Below are 16,150 nucleotides of genomic sequence, written 5' to 3' on the forward strand. Positions count from 1 at the left end.
AGCTGGGATTACAGGCGCCCGTCTCCACGCCCAGCTAATTTTTGTATTTTTAGTAGAGATGGGGTTTCCCCATGTTGGGCAGGCTGGTCTGTAACTCCTGACCTCAGGTGATCCACCTGCCTCAGCCTCCCAAAGTGCTGGGATTACAGGCGTGTGCCACCGTGCCCAGCCAACACTTGGCAGTTTCTTACAAATCTGAACATACTCTTACCATATGACCTAGTAATTACACTCCTTGGTATTTACCCAAATGAGCTGAAGTTGATGACTGTACAAAATCCTGCACCTGATGTTTATAGCAGCTTTATTCATAATTGCCAAACACTGGAAGTAACCAACAAGTTCTTCCATGGATGAATGGGTAAACAAACTGTAATACATCCATACAATGCAATATTGATCAGGAATAAAAAGACAGGAGCCATCAAGCCATGAAGTGATATAGAGAAACCTTAAATGCCTCTTTTTCATTTAAAGTGAAAGAAGCCAATCTTAGAAGGCTACATACTATATGATTCCACCTATTTGACCTTCTGAAAAAGGCAAAGCTACAGAGACAGAAGAAAAGGTCAGTGATTGCCAGGTATTCAGGAGGAGGGAGGGAGGAATGAATAGGTGGAGCACAGGGGCTATTTAGGACTATATCTCTACTGTTCTGTATGATGCTCTAATGGTGAACATGTGACATTATGGATCTGTCAAAACCCATAGAAGTAAACAACACAAAGAGTGACCCCTAATATAAACTATGGACTTTAATAAATAATAATATATCAATATTGGTTCATCAGTTTTAACAAACAAATGCAACATGTTAAAAATAGGGGAAACTGTAGAGGCTGGGGAAGGGTATCTATGGTAATGCTTTGTACTTTCTGCTCAATTTTTCTGTGAACCTAAAGTTTCCATAAAAAATAAAGTCTATTAATTTTTGTAATGTGCTACCAAATTATTCCAAGAGAAGATCAGTTGCTGGACGATTGCTCAGCCACGTTTCTCCTTAGGCACAAAGATGACCTTGCACATCTGCTGCAGATGGCACCTCCACCCAGCTGTCCCCAGCACAGCATTGACTTGTCGAGAGCTGTCCTTTGAGTCTGATGGATTATTGAGACTTTTTGAATGCAGGAAGCACACTCGTGGGGCCATCCGAGGGCCTTGCATTATTTTTCTGCCTTTGAAAAGCCACTGAACTAAATTTGGCAGATAAAAATGTGCCTGAGAGATTTCTTTCTTAATTTGCTGATTATGAGCCCTGACCTTAAGGAGCTTATGGTCTAGAGTAGATGGTATGTGAGTATAAACCACTATAACACAAGGTAAACTATGATTCATAGTCTGGGAGAGGTACAGTTGAAGTGGGCAGGAGAGAGAGGAAATCCAGCCCCTCTCCACTGGCCTCAAGTGGAAGCGGTGACACCAGTTCTGAAAGTTTGGATTGGAGGGCCAGGTAGGAGTGAGACTCCTACCCAATCCTATGAAATATGTTCTGGGCCAGGCGCGGTGGCTCACGCCTGTAATCCCAGCACTTTGGGAGCCCGAGGCAGGCAGATCATGAGGTCAAGAGATCGAGACCATCCTAGCCAACATGGTGACACCCCATCTCTACTAAAGATACAAAAATTAGCCAGGTGTGGTAGCAGGCGCCTGTAGTCCCAGCTACTCGGGAGGCTGGGGCAGGAGAATCGCTTGAACCTGGGAGGCGGAGATTGCAGTGAGCCGAGATCACACCACTGCACTCCAGCCTGGTGACAGAGCGAGACTCCGTCTCAAAAAGAAAGAAAGAAAGATGTTCCAAGCAGAGAGAATTCCATAAGCAGAGGCAGAGAGGTGAATAATTGTGTGTGCACATGCACTAGGAACAGATAGGTGGCTGGAGCACAGTGTAGAGAAGGATGAGGAATGGCTTAAAAGGCTGGGGCCAGATGGTGGAAGGCTCTGAATTCCTGGCCAAGGAATTGAGAGCGTGTTCAGTAAGCAGTAGGAACCTCTGCGGGTTTGAGTCAGGGAATGAGCAGATCACACTGCGCTTCAGAAGGGTCACCAGGTGGCAGCGTATAGGATGTGCCTGAAGCGCCAGGCGCGGTGGCTCATGCCTGTAATCCCAGCACTTTGGGAGGCTGAGGCGGGCGGATCACAAGGTCAGGAGATCGAAACCATCCTAGCTAACACGATGAAACCCCATCTCTACTAAAAATACAAAAAATGAGCCAGGCGCGGTGGCAGCTGCCTGTAGTCCCAGCTATAAGGGAGGCTGAGGCAGGAGAATGGCGTGAACCCGGGAGGCGGAGCGTGCAGTGAGCTGAGATCGTGCCACTGCACTCCAGCCTGGGCGAAAGAGCGAGACTCCGACTCAAAAAAAAAAGAAAAAGAAAAGGATATGCCTGAAGCAAGATGCCCAGCAGTGAGAACACCCATCAGGAGGCTACTTCAAGGCAGTTACAAGGACCCAGACAGTTGGAAGCTGTCTCTTCTGCCTCTGCACTCCCACAGCCCTTTATCAATACTTCTCTTAGGTACTTACCAATTTTTACCTTATCTACATTTTTAATTAAAAATAGTTGTAGTTCATTATAAAGGAAAATTAGACAGTATAGAAAGATATAAATAGTTGTAATCCCACCATCCATTAAATACTGTTGACACTCAGAGTGTGTCTGTCCTTTCAGATATATTTCTATAGGCCAGGCACAGTGGCTCATGCCTATAATCCCAGCACTTTGGGAGGCCAAGGCAGGTGGATGGCCTGAGCTCAGGAGTTCAAGACCAGCCTGGGAAACATGGCAAAACCCCATCTCTACAAAAAGTACAAAAATTAGCTGGGTGTTGTGGTACACGCCTGAGGTTCTACCTACTCGGGAGGCTGAGGCAGGAGGATCACTTGAGCTGGGAGGTGGAGGCTGCAGTGAGCCAAGATTGCACACTGCACTTCAGCCTGGGTGATAGAGTGAGACCCTGTCTCAAAAACAAAAACAAAAAACTCAGATATCTTTCTATATACATCACACTATATTGTTTTGTTTTGCTTTTATAAAAGGTAACATACTTTTAGAACCTACTTTTTCAAATTACTGTATAGTGGACATCTTTCCTTGCCAGTATATCTAGATTTTTTATAGTTTTTTGTCTTTTGTTTTCTTAAATTGTGGTAAAACGTATATGAAATTTACTGTTATGACATTTAGCACATCCACAGTGTTGTGCAATCATTACTACTATTTAGTTCCAAAACATTTTCATCACCCCACAAGGAAACCCCATCAAAGTCACTCTCTCCCACCAGTCCCTGTCAACTACTAATCTGCTTTTTTATCTATTCTATTTCTTATAAATGGAATCACACAATATGTGGCCTTTTGTGTCTGGCTTTCACTTGCCATAATGTGTTCAAGGTTCATCATGTCTAGATTTGTTAATAGAAATATCCCTTGTTGGCCAGCCACAGTGGCTCACGCCCATAATCCCAGCACTTTGGGAAACCAAGGCAGGAAGATTGCTTGAGCCCAGGAGTTTGAGACCAGCCTGGGCAACATAGTGAGACCCCATCTCTATTTTTTTAAAAAAGAAATATACCTTGTCTTTTTAAAATAAAGCATGCTCATAAACAAAAACTACTGAGAGCTCCCCTCAAGAACGCCACCTCCCTAATTTTAACTGCTGCTAATTACCTAGGATCTAGCCATCCAGACCTTTTAGATGATTGGGAATTGATAGGGAACCATCAAGTTGCTGCTTTCTTCCAACATATTCTGTCTCCTTCGCTTTCCCATCACCTGATGTGAACGTGGGAAGATGTCTTAGCTTTTCTAGTCACTTTCAGGACTTAGGTTCATTTTCAGATGTTAAAACATCCCATCTAAATCAAAACTTTGGTCTCTCATCCCACTGGCAGACCAGCTCTTCTGCTCTGGCCCCATGCTCTCTGCTCTCTGGCTGGTGAAAGGTGCTTTTGTAAGTTCCCTAGAAACCCACCGCCTGCGTCCTGGCCACTCCCAATGCCCCTGGGGAGGGGGTTGCATGCCCCATTCCACTGGACATTCTGCCTAACTTCTTGGGGCTGCCTTCAGTTCTCACTTTTGGCACTGTGTCCCTGGGATTCTCCTGGCCCTGGGAGGCCACCTTCTTGGGTGGGGGTCTGTCAATATGCCCAGTTATTCACTTGGCCTGTAGGAAGGCCTTAACTAGACAGGGTGCTTTTCATATTTGTGGCCATCCTGCGTCATTCAATATGTATCCCTTCTATATTTGGGGAAATTCCCACATTTAGTCCATCTACCCATGTGCAGCCAGGATGCAGCTATGTGACCTCTGCCAGCCAGATGAAGCTGTGTGCCCTCAGATTTGGAGGGAGATGTTGGTGTGAGGCAGTGACCACAGTGGTGTTTTTACTGGAGCAGTGCTCAGCATATGCTCGGTGTTCCTGACTTTCTATGCCTGGCTTTCTCGCTCCCCCGCCCCACCCCCCACATTCAGTGTTCTTTAAAAATTTATACTCGTTTAAATTAATGAGTTGAGTTTTCACTAAGAACTAGCACCACATCCTTGCTTAGCCTCGCGGTTACAGGCAGCCTGCGCCCACTGCAGCCCTCTCTCCTCGCCCTGCCATCACCCACTGTGCCAGCCAGCCTGGGAGTCTGGCATGGGTTCCTCTGCTTACGCACATCCCCAAGCTCCGGGAGACACACGCGAAGCTTGTCTAAGATCCTGCTCCCTGTTCCTCTGCAGTCTTGTAGTGTGCTGGGCCGATAAGGCTCCGTAGGTTACCCAGAGGCAGATGCCAGACTCCCATACTGCACGCAGCCTCGCAGTGGCTCTCTTGGTTCTCACCTAGCTTAAGGGAAAAGGTATGCACCCCTCCCTCATCCTCAGGGAAGGGAAATGCTCACATTCTTTACTCCTACAAATCCCCTTCAGAGACACCGTCCTGTCCCTCCCCCTCTCTGCCTCTTCCCTCCACTCCCCTCCCTCTCCTCACTAATGAATCTAGCGTTCTCTCCTGCACCCATCTGGAGTGGGGGTTGCTGGACCACTTTGACCATCATCAGTGTGTTCCAAATAGAGATGGTCTGGCATTTCTCTTTAGCAAGTGTGAGCTCTTACCACCTTTGTCCTTATCTTTTTTATTTTTTATTTTTTTTTTCTTTAGGTCATCTGCAAAACTCTAGGACAACAGGAAAAGTCTCATTCCAGATCCTGTCTCTCATATATTTTCTGTACATAGGGATTGTCAAACATATGTCATCCTGTAACCTGTTTGTTTATTTCCTATTACGTTACAGACAACTTTTCATGTTAATGAAAATAGCACATCCTCATCTATTTTTAAAAATCAGCCATTTTTTGAAGTATAATTTATAAACAGTAAAGCACATCTTTTTTTTTTTTTTTTTTTTTTTTTGTGAGATGGAGTTTCGCTCTTGTTGCCCAGACTGGAGTGCAGTGGCGTGATCTCGGCTCACTGCAACCTCCACCTCCCGGGTTCCAGCGATTCTCCTGCCTCAGCCTCCTGAATAGCTGGGATTACAGACATGTGCCACCAAGCTTGGCTAATTTTGTATTTTTAGTAGAGACGGCATTTCTTCATGTTGGTCAGGCTGGTCTTGAACTCCCAACCTCAGATGATCTGCCTGCCTCGGCCTCCCAAAGTGCTAGGATTACAGGTGTGAGCCAGCACGCCTAGCTGAATCCATCAGGGTCTTAACACTTGATGCATAAATTTGACAGTGTGTACTTTTTTTTTCATTGACAAGCTGTTATTAAATCGACTTTGTACCTTATACTGATGGCTTCTCAGAGACAAGGTCATCACGTGCCGTACCACCATGTTGTATACCAGGATCAAATGAAACACTATGGCAGTGCCTGAGGTGGTCAGTCATTTTGTCTTTATTTACACGTGGCAAAACTGGGCTCCGACTAAGAGATTTGCCCAGTTTTACAGCTGCCCAGTCTGGGACCATCTCCACACCCACCTCCCACATAGCCTGGGTTGCTTATTAAGAGAGCCCAAGCCGGTGTTTTGATCAGTTTGGGTCTTAGAGTGGTTTTATTATGTTTCCTGACCTGAACACAAGCCCTGATGAGAATATATCTGCCGTTTGTTTTGAATTGAAGGGAGATAAGAAAGGGCCACTGAAGCTCTAGGAATAGACTCAAGGCTAGGAACTTCTGGAGGTGGAGAAGGATTTTGTGAGAGGAGACAAGCTGGGAATGGCAGTGGGTCCACAGGAGGATCAGCAGAAGGAGAGAAGACTGGAATGAACTGAGGCCTGGAGGTGTTTGTAAAATTAAAGAGAACTTGATTGTGGTCCTTGAAGGAGGGACATGAAAGTAGAGGCGATTTCAGGTCGGACCGTTACTTAGGCCATTGATTCTCAGGTGGAAACGCAGGTTCCTGATCTCCTTGCTCAGAATCTCTAGGATGGCCCAGGAATCTACATTTTAAACATGCTCTCCAGGTGGTTCTCAGGCCTGCTGCAGCTGGAGCCACTGGTAGATACCATTGGCCTCAAGGCCAGAAAGCTAACGCTCTTTTATGACTCTTGCCACTGACCGGATACATGGTTCCAAGTAAGGCCAGGTTACTGCACCCCTGGGAAGATCCACAGCCTTTTTGATTGTGTGGCCCACACTGACCTCCTCCTGGCTTAATCTTGTCCCATCTTCTCTGAGCCACTCAGCTGGCCTTCAGCACATATCATCTTCAGTCATCATTTACATCGTACTGCCTTGGGCCCTCCATTCTAATGAGATTGAAAACTTGAGGCTGGGTTTGGTGGCTCACGTCTGTAATCCCAGCACTTTGGGAAGCCGAGGCAGGCGGATCACTTGCAGTCAGGAGTTTGAGACCAGCCTGTCCAACATGGTAAAACCCCGTCTCTACTAAAAACACAAAAATTAGCTGGGCCTGGTGGGCACCTGTAGTCCCAGCGACTCGGGAGGCTGAGGCAGGAGAATCACTTGAACCTGGGAGGCAGAGATTGCAGTGGGCTGAGATTGCACCACTGCACTCCAGCCTGGGCATCAGAGCGAGACTCTGTCTCAAAAAATAAAGAAAGGAAGGAAACTTGAGGGCAAGGGTTGCCTTAGACTGCTTTGCATCTTAGTGCCCAGCCCCGAGCTCTGCACTTACTAGAATCTCCATAAATGCCCATTACCTAAGGAGCCCTAATCAATAAAATGGCCATCAGTGATGTAGAGACCTTGCTTTGCTTTCCCTCCAGTTTCTACCCTTTTGGAAGAAATGATGTTGGTTAGAAGAAAGGAAGATCCTTCCGGCATCCCAGGAGATTTATGTAGAGTGTCATCACGTAGTAGCATCATGCAGGGGGACAGCTCCGAGTGGGGAGCCTTCCATGAAGACATGGGTTCTTCAGAGAGAGGTGTTAGTGAGTGGCACTTCCTCAACTCCTAGCTTAAAGCAGGCCCTACCTGGTGCCAAGGGGCGTTGTGCCACTGGTTTTCAAATGAAGCACTGCCAACACTTTAACCCTCGTCATCATGCAGTGACCTGTGATCTATGAGGGGAGACTGACTTCCCTGGGAATGAGGACAGGAAAGCACTACACCAGAGGGGCAAATCCAGGAAATCCTGGTGCCACCTTCCCAGAGTTTCTAGTGCTATGTGGGGGGGGCACTAGCCTATGTATTGATATACTAGTCATTAAAAGCGAATGACTCTTCCTAAAATTCTTCTCCTTTGATAATGATTTTTATCTACTTGGTCAGGAACACTATCAGATTTAAGCCTGCCATATTTGTACCCACTCTACTTGCCAGCTTGTAAGTCCTGGAGTGTTAGGAGGGGAAGGGCACACACTTCCCAAGGTTTAATCTCAAGGTTATGCTATTGGTTTAGTTTAGGGGGTTAGGGTTTATGGCAAAAAAAGAAAAGAAAATAGGGTCTCAGGGGAACTAGCTGTTGCTGAAACAATTCATAGAAATATTGTGACGGGGGCCAGGCACGGTGGCTCAGGCCTGTAATCCCAGCACTTTAGGAGGCTGAGGTGGGTGGATCACTTGAGATCAGGAGTTGGAGACCAGCCTGGCCAACATGGTAAAGCCCCATCTCTACTAAAAATACAAAAATTAGCCAGGTATGGTGGCGAGCCCCTGTAGTCCCAACTACTCAGGAGGCTGAGGCAGGAGAATTGCTTGAACCCAGGAGGTGGAGGCTGCAGTGAGCCGAGATCGTGCCACGGCACTCCAGCCTGGGCAATACAGCAAGACTTGGTCTCAAAAAAAAAAAAAATTAATTAAAAAAAGAAGAAAAAGAAATATTGTGATGGGGATAGTTCCCAAACTGGCTACATATTTTCTTTTGTATAAGGATATCTGTTACTATTTTTGCTTTTGCCATTGTCCTCCATTTTTCAGATTTTTACTACAGTGCTCTGTGGGGAAGAGGGTATAATTAAGCAAGTATTTGAACTTAAATAGTCCACAGCCACCCTTCAGAGCTTGTGATTTAAGATTCTCCCCTCAAAAGGGAACTTCCCTACTTTGCTGTGAAGTGTGAATTGTTAAAGCCCTTTAGAAAGCAATTTCATTTTAACTATTAAAATTTAATATACATTCTCTTTAGCCCAGTAATGTCACTGGGAATCTATTCCACGCAAATGAAAATACCAGTATATAATGAAATGTGTACAAGAATGTTTCTAATAGCATTTTTCACAGTGGCCCCCAAAAAAAAATCTAAAAAGAAACTGTATCAATGGGGCAATTTTTAACTAAATTATGGATCATTTGCACCATGGAATATATTATACAGCCACTAATAAAAGAATGAATTAGAGTTTTACTACCTGACTTGGGGGAGGGGGATTTCTACAAGATATTGTCAAATGGAAAAAGCAAAAAGCAGATAAGTGTGAATAATACATATTAAAAATATATAATGAACTATTTTTGTACATAATTATATAAGCACAAAGAAAAGAAAGGAAAAATAGGCTGGGTGCAGTGGCTCACGCCTGTAATCCCAGCACTATAGGAGGCCAAGACAGGCGGATCACTTGAGGTCAGGAGTTAGAGACCAGCCTGGGCAACATGGCAAAACCCCATCTCTACTAAAAATACAAAAATTAGCTGGGCATGGTAGCATGCCCCTGTGGTCCCAGCTATTCAGGAGGCTGAGGCAGGAGAATTGCTTGAACCTGAGAGGCAAAGGCTGCAGTGAGCCAAGATCACAACGCTGTACTCCAGCCTGGATGACAGAGCAAGACTGTCTCAAAAAAAAAAAAGAAAAAGGATAAGTAAGGAAAGATATACACAGATTAACATTGGTATGTGTTTTTGCATGCGTATGTATATTAAGGGACTACAGCATGAGGCAGGTAACGTGGGGCAAGCAGGAAAAATAGAAAAACAGACTCCACTAAAACATGAATTTCATGATAATCAATTTATATAAAGCTGTATATATGCATGTGTGTGTATATCTGAAAAAGGAAATTAGAAAATATATAAATCTTCACTAACTGGAAGGAATGTCCATATATATTGCTGAGTGATAAAAGCAAATTGCAGGGTTGATTTTATTTTGTTCAATACAAACCCACAAATATCAGCCTATAAATAAGAGTATATGCTTGCTTAATTCTGAGCAAGGATTTCTATGCCTGGGTATTAACATAGGGACCTCAAGTGAGGACAGAGCAAGGAAGTCAAAAGATTAAGGTGGAAGCTGCAGAGAGGTTTAACTTTTATGTATTAATATATATATAATACAAAGATATATATACCAATATATGTGATATAAAATGTATTATTTTATGTGTTGCAGTGGGCAATTGTCTATAATGTATCAGTGCTCTATTGCCACAATAATCTCATACAACAAACCACCCTAAAAACTTGGTGGGCTTAACAAAACAAGCCTTTCTTGGTGTTCATTTTTTTTTTCTTTGAGATGGAGTCTCACTCTGTCACCCAAGCTGGAGTGCAGTGTTATAATATCAGCTCACTGCAACCTCTGCCTCCTAGGTTCAAGTGATTCTCCTGCCTCAGCCTCGTGAGTAGCTGGGACTACAGGCACTCACCACCATGCCCAGATAATTTTTGTATTTTTAGTAGAGATGGAGTTTCACCATGTTGGTCAGGCTGGTCTCAAACTCCTGACCTTAAGTGATCTGCCTGCCTCGGCCTCCCAAAGTGCTGGGATTACAGTCATGAGACCCCACTCCTGGCCAAAACAAACCTTTAACAGGTGGCTGAAGCAAAGAAGGAGATTGTGCCTGCCAGCATGAGGAATCATTAGTTAATCATTAGTTACAGAAGTTTACAGCTCTCAAAACACTCCTTGATAGTCTTTCAGTATTCTCACTTCTTTGATGTAAATGTCTATCTATGCATCTGTCTCTACCACTAGCCCATGAGTTTTTGAGTGCTGTGATAATGTCTCGTTTATCTTGATAACCTGAATGTTTAGTATAGTTCCTGGAACACAGAAGGTGCTAAAAAGTGACTGAAGAATGAATTGAGAAACAAACCAAAAAGCCCTTTATTTAGATCATGAGTCTGTGGGTCAGTGATTTAGGCTAGGCACAGCTGGGTGGCTCTTCTGGTCTTGGCTGAGCCTCTCTCACACATGCCTGGAGGGCAGCTGTTGGCTGGCCTTAGTTGAGGTGATTGGGGCAATGACCATCCTCCAGCAGGCCAGCCTGGGTATGCTGTCATGATGATGGGAAAGATGCAAGAGAGGACAGGCCCATTCATGTGAGAGTTTTCATATTTGCTTACAATCTATTTGGACAAAGCAAGTAGATTTGCTTGGTCAACCAAATGGCCAAGGCCAACCACCAGGTAAAAGGGTAATGAAAAATTACATGACAAACGGGGCATTGATACAATGCAGGTAAAAAATGGGATCTTTTTTTACAGTCTTACCATATGTAGTATGAAAAGTATTGAAGAAAGAGGACTTTTCCCCTCCATTTACCAAAGAATAGTTACTTGCCTGGTGCCATGTAGTATTCAATGGCAAAGTTAATTATATCTGGGTTCCTAACATATTGTAGTTAATAGCATGTAAAGCAAAAGATTAATTTGGAAATTTACAAAGTGTTTGAAATGTGGTATTTATACTTAAGATTTGCTTGATTGAGGGGAGGGTTAGAGATACTGGGGCAGCCAATGCAGCCCTAGCTCATTGTTGGTGATTCTCAAAATCATAGATATTTGAGTTCTCCAGAAACTCTGCAGAATTCTGGAGGGAAAATGACATCAGGCTGGGGCTGAGGATTGCTTACTGGGTGGCATTATTTTCAGCCTAGGCCAGCCAGGGGCGAGGAGCCAGTGGATCCTTTGTCTCAGTGGGGTCACTTACGGAAGTGTTTGTTAGGGAAGCTCAAAAGTGGAAAAAAGATATTGAGGGGAAGGGAAGAATTACGATAATTGTCCTTTTGGCTTTCTGAAAAGAGTAACTGAGTAATGATGGGTGATTTGATTTTGCGTAATCTTGTTTTGTGTTTCCCATGCTGCATGAGACCAGTAGTAATTGACAGACTACATCACTAAGTAAGTGAAAAAGAGCAAACAATAGAAAGTTAAAGGGGTCCAGAAGAGACCTTGGCTCACCTAGAGATGAAAGCCACTGTGGGCTCTCTGCCCATTCATTTAGCAGATTTGCAGCTAATAATTTTGCAGTAGACTGGAGATTGGAGTGGGAGAATGCTCAGGTGTGTGATTGATTTTCTTCATTTTAGCTCCTTGTTAATGGAGTAAAATATTAGGGGGTCAAGGTAACAACAAGGAGGACCAGCATCTGTTGTACAGAAACCTTTCTCATCAAGCACAAGAAATACAACCTTCTCCTCCTGGGGGTGTGGAACATGATGTCCATGAAACATGCCAGAGCTCAGTGGCTTCTCCCTAGGAGCAGATTCTAAAGCAGGCTTTATGATGTTAGAACTGAACCTCACATGCATGCAATGCTATCTCCACGTAAAAGAACCCCAAGGTTTTGTGAGAGCACATGCTGCCTGCCACTCACCAACATTTGGCCAGTCTTGTTTAGGGACCCAGAAAGCTTATCTCAGCTGAGCCTCAGAACCACATTAGAAGTGTCCAAACCTGGTCTAGCATACAATTAGTTACCTATGCCATAGTCCCTCCCTGCTTCTTCCTTGCTAAGACAACCAAGATTATGTTTATGGAACCAATATGCCTATCCCCAAGGGATGAATCTTTTTTTTTTTTTTTTTGAGATGGAGTCTTGCTCTGTCGCCCAGGCTGGAGTGCAGTGGTGTGATCTTGGCTCACTGCCACTGCAACCTCCGCCTCCTGGTTTCAAGTGAGTCTCCTGTCTCAGCCTCCTGAGTAGCTGGGATTACAGGCGTGTGCCACCATGCCTGACTAATTTTTGTATTTTTAGTAGAGACAGGGTTTCACCATGTCGGCCAGGCTGGTCTCAAACTCCTAACCTCAGGTGATCTGCCCACCTCAGCCTCCCAAAGTGCTGGGATTACAGGCGTGAGCCACCGTGTCCGGTCCCAAGGGATGAATCTTGACTGGACTAGGCTCACATAGCACCCCTAACCCCCTTGGCCAGCTGCCTATTGGCCCAGGCTCATTTGCAGCCCTGTCCTAGCTCTGCCCAGGGAGACATCAGGAAATGTTGTCTGGAGAGCTTAGAAAGATGCCTCCTGAATAAAAGATCAAAGCCTTGTAAAGAGAAAGCCTTTGATTCTTTCTTCTTGTTTGGGAGTTGGTGTGAGGATGTGCAAGCTGGAGCTGTAGCAGCCGTTCTGCAACCACAGGGAACAAGCATAAGGAATCCACCACACACAAGATAAGGGGTATGGAAGGATGAGAAGAGCTTGGGTTCTCTGTACACTGAAAACTAGAAAACATTGTTGAAAGAAATTGTAGAATGCACAAATAAGTAGAACGATATCCTATGTTCATAGATTGGAATAATTCATATTATTGAAATGTCCATACTGCCCAAAGCAATCTATAGGTTCAATACAATTCCTATCAAAATTCCAATAGTGAGTTGGGTGCAGTGTCTTGAACCTGTAATCCAAGCTATTGGGGAGTCTTAGGCAGGAGAATTGCTTGAGCCCAGGGGTTCCAGACCAGCCTAGGCAGCATAGCAAGACCCCTAACTCTAAAAAAAATTGAAAATTATCCAAGCATAATAGTGCGTGTCTGTTGTCCCAGCTACTCTGAAGGCTGAGGTAGAAGGATGACTTGAGCCCAGGTGTTTCAGGCTACAGTGAGCTATGATTGTGCTGCTGTACTCCAGCCTTGATGATGGAGTGAGACTCTCTCTAAACAAACAAAAATTCCAATGGCACTTTTCACAGAAAAAAAAAAAATTCCTAAAATTTGTATGGAACCACAAAAGACCCCAGATAGCTAAAGCAATTTTGAGCAAGAAGAAAAAAGCCAGAGGCAGCACACTTTCTGATTTAAGCTATATTACAAAGCTGTTGTAATCAAAACCACATGGTCCTGGCATAAAAACAGGCTTACCAATGGAACAGAACAAAGAGCCCAGAAATAAACCCATGCCTTTATGATCAACTAATTGGACAAAAGTGCCAAAAATACACAATGGGAAAAGGATAGTCTGTTTAATAGAAAAACTGGGAAAACTGGATATTTACATTAAAAAATTAATCTGAACGCTTATCTTGCACCATACATAAAAATCAAAACCCCTAGAGGAAAACATATGGCGAAAGCTGCTTGACATTGGTCTCGGCATTGATATTTTGGAGGCAAAACCTCAGGCAACAAAAGCAAAAATAAACAAGCAGGAATGATGTCAAATAAAAAGTTTCTGCACATCAAAGGAAACAACAAAATGAAAAGGCAACCTACTGAATGGGAGGAAGTATGTTTTAGCAATATATCTGATAAGGAGTTATCAGATAAGGAGTTAAAATCCAATATATATAAGAAACCCATACAACTCAATATATAATATATAAGGAACCCATACAACTTAATATATGATATATAAGGAACCCATACAACTCAATATATAAGGAACCCATATAACTCAATATATAATATATAAGGAACCCATATAACTTAATATATAATATATAAGGAACCCATACAAGTCAATAGCCCTGTTAAAAAAAAAATGGGTCTGGGCATGGTGGCTCACGCCTGTAATCCCAGCACTTTGGGAGGCCCAGGTGGGCAGATCACCTGAGGTCAGGAGTTCAAGACGAGCCTGGCCAGCATGGCGAAACCCCGTCTCTACTAAAAATACAAAAATTAGCCAGGCCTGGTGGCACATGCCTGTAATCCCAGCTACCCGGGAGGCTGAGGCAGGAGAATTGCTGGAACCCGGGAGGCAGAGGCTGCAGTGAGCTGAGATCGCACCACTGCACTCCAACCTGGGTGACAGAACGAGACTCCATCTAAAAAAAAATAAAAAATAAAAAATAAAAAATAAAGGTGGTGGGGGGTGGGGATGGCAAAGGTCCTGAATAAACATTTCTCTAAAGGAGACACAGGAATGGCCAACAGGTTTATGAAAAGGTGCTTAACATCACCAATCATCAGGGGAGTGCAAATCCAAACCACAATGAGATACCACCTCACACCTTTTAGGATGACTATTATAAAAAAGTCAAAAGTCAAAAGATAGCAAGTGTTGGCAAAGATGTGGAAAAAAGAGAACCTTGTGTATTGTGGTAGGAATGTAAATTGGCACAGCCAGTATGGAAAACAGTATGGATGCTCCTCAAAAAACTCAAAATAGAACTACCGTATGATCCAGCAATCCCACTGCTGAGTATGTATTCAAAGGAAAGGAAATCACAATCTTGAAGAGATATCTGCACTCTTACATTTCTTGCAGCACTATTCACAATGTCTAAGATTTGGAAGCAACCTAAATGTCCATCAATAGACAAATATGTGTGTGTGTATACACACACACACACACATACATATATATATAGTGGAATATTATTCAGGCTTTAAAAAGAGCTCGATAATATTGCCACTTGCAACAAGATGGATATACCTTGAGAATATTATGCTAAGTAAGCCAGTCACAGAAAGACAAATACTGCACGATCTCACTTATAGGTAGATTTTTTTTTTTTTTTTTTTTTGAGACAGAGTCTCACTCTGTCGCCCAGGCTGGAGTGCAGTGGCACGATCTCGGCTCACTGCATCCTCCGCCTCCCGAGTTCAAGCAATTCTCCTGCCTCAGCCTCCTGAGTAGCTGGGATTACAGGCGCCCACCACACCTGGCTAATTTTTGTATTTTTAGTAGAGATGGGGTTTCACCATGTTGGCCAGGCTGGTCTCGACCTCCTGACCTCAGGTAGTCTGCCTGCCTGGGCCTCCCAAAGTGCTGGGATTACAGGCATGAGCCACTGTGCCCAGCCTATATGTAGAATCTTTTTTTAAAAAAAAAAAGTTGAACTCATAGTAACAAGAGAGTAGAATGATAGTTACCAGGGGTTGCGGGGGCAGGTGGTGAGGGAGAAGAGGAGATATTGGTCAAAGGGTATAAATCTTCAGTTATAAAATGAATACATGCTGGAGACCTAATGTATTAGGTCTGTGACTAATAATGGTTAATAATAACCACCATAGTGACTAATAATGGTCAATAACAACATGTTGTATGCTTAAATTTGCTAAGAGAGGAAATCTCCAGTATTCTCATTACTACCAAACAAAAAAGGTAATTATATGATGTGATCGATATGTTAATTACCTTGATTGTGGTAATCATTTCACAATGTATACATATATCAAAACATTACAGTTTATGTCTCAATGTCTCAAATGTATACAATTTTATTTGTCAGTCATACCTCAGCTATGCGGGGGAAAAAAGAGCTTGGATGCCACTTCTCCAGTTCTGGAATCATCTACCGCTAGTCCTTTTTTTTTTTTTTTTTTTTTTTTTTAATTTAAGACAATGCCTTGGTCTGTTGCCCAGGCTGGAGTGCAGTGGCTCAATCATAGCTCACTGCAGCCTCAAACTCCCGGTCTCAAGCAGTTCTCCCACTTGAACCTCCAGAGCAGCTGAGACTATAGGTGCAAGCCACCACACTCAGCTAATTTTTGTATTTTTAGTAGAGATGAGGTTTGCCATGTTGGCCAAGCTGGCCTCTAACTCCTGGTCTCAAGTGATCCACCCACCTCGGCCTCCCAAAGTGCT

General features: G+C 43.8%; 1 protein-coding gene across 1 annotated transcript in view; it reads left to right on the forward strand.

Moving 5' to 3' along the window:
* Positions 1-481: 481 nt before the first annotated feature.
* The window catches only part of TMEM266 (transmembrane protein 266), a 91,554-nt gene continuing 75,885 nt past the window's right edge, over positions 482-16,150 (forward strand). Inside the window, exon 1 of the mRNA XM_054531659.2 lies at positions 482-568. The gene's annotated coding sequence lies outside the window, so the exon portion shown is untranslated. The remainder of the gene's footprint in view (positions 569-16,150) is intronic.

This window comes from Pongo abelii, chromosome 16 (assembly GCF_028885655.2).
Source record: "Pongo abelii isolate AG06213 chromosome 16, NHGRI_mPonAbe1-v2.0_pri, whole genome shotgun sequence".
In the NCBI taxonomy this organism is placed as follows: domain Eukaryota; kingdom Metazoa; phylum Chordata; class Mammalia; order Primates; family Hominidae; genus Pongo; species Pongo abelii.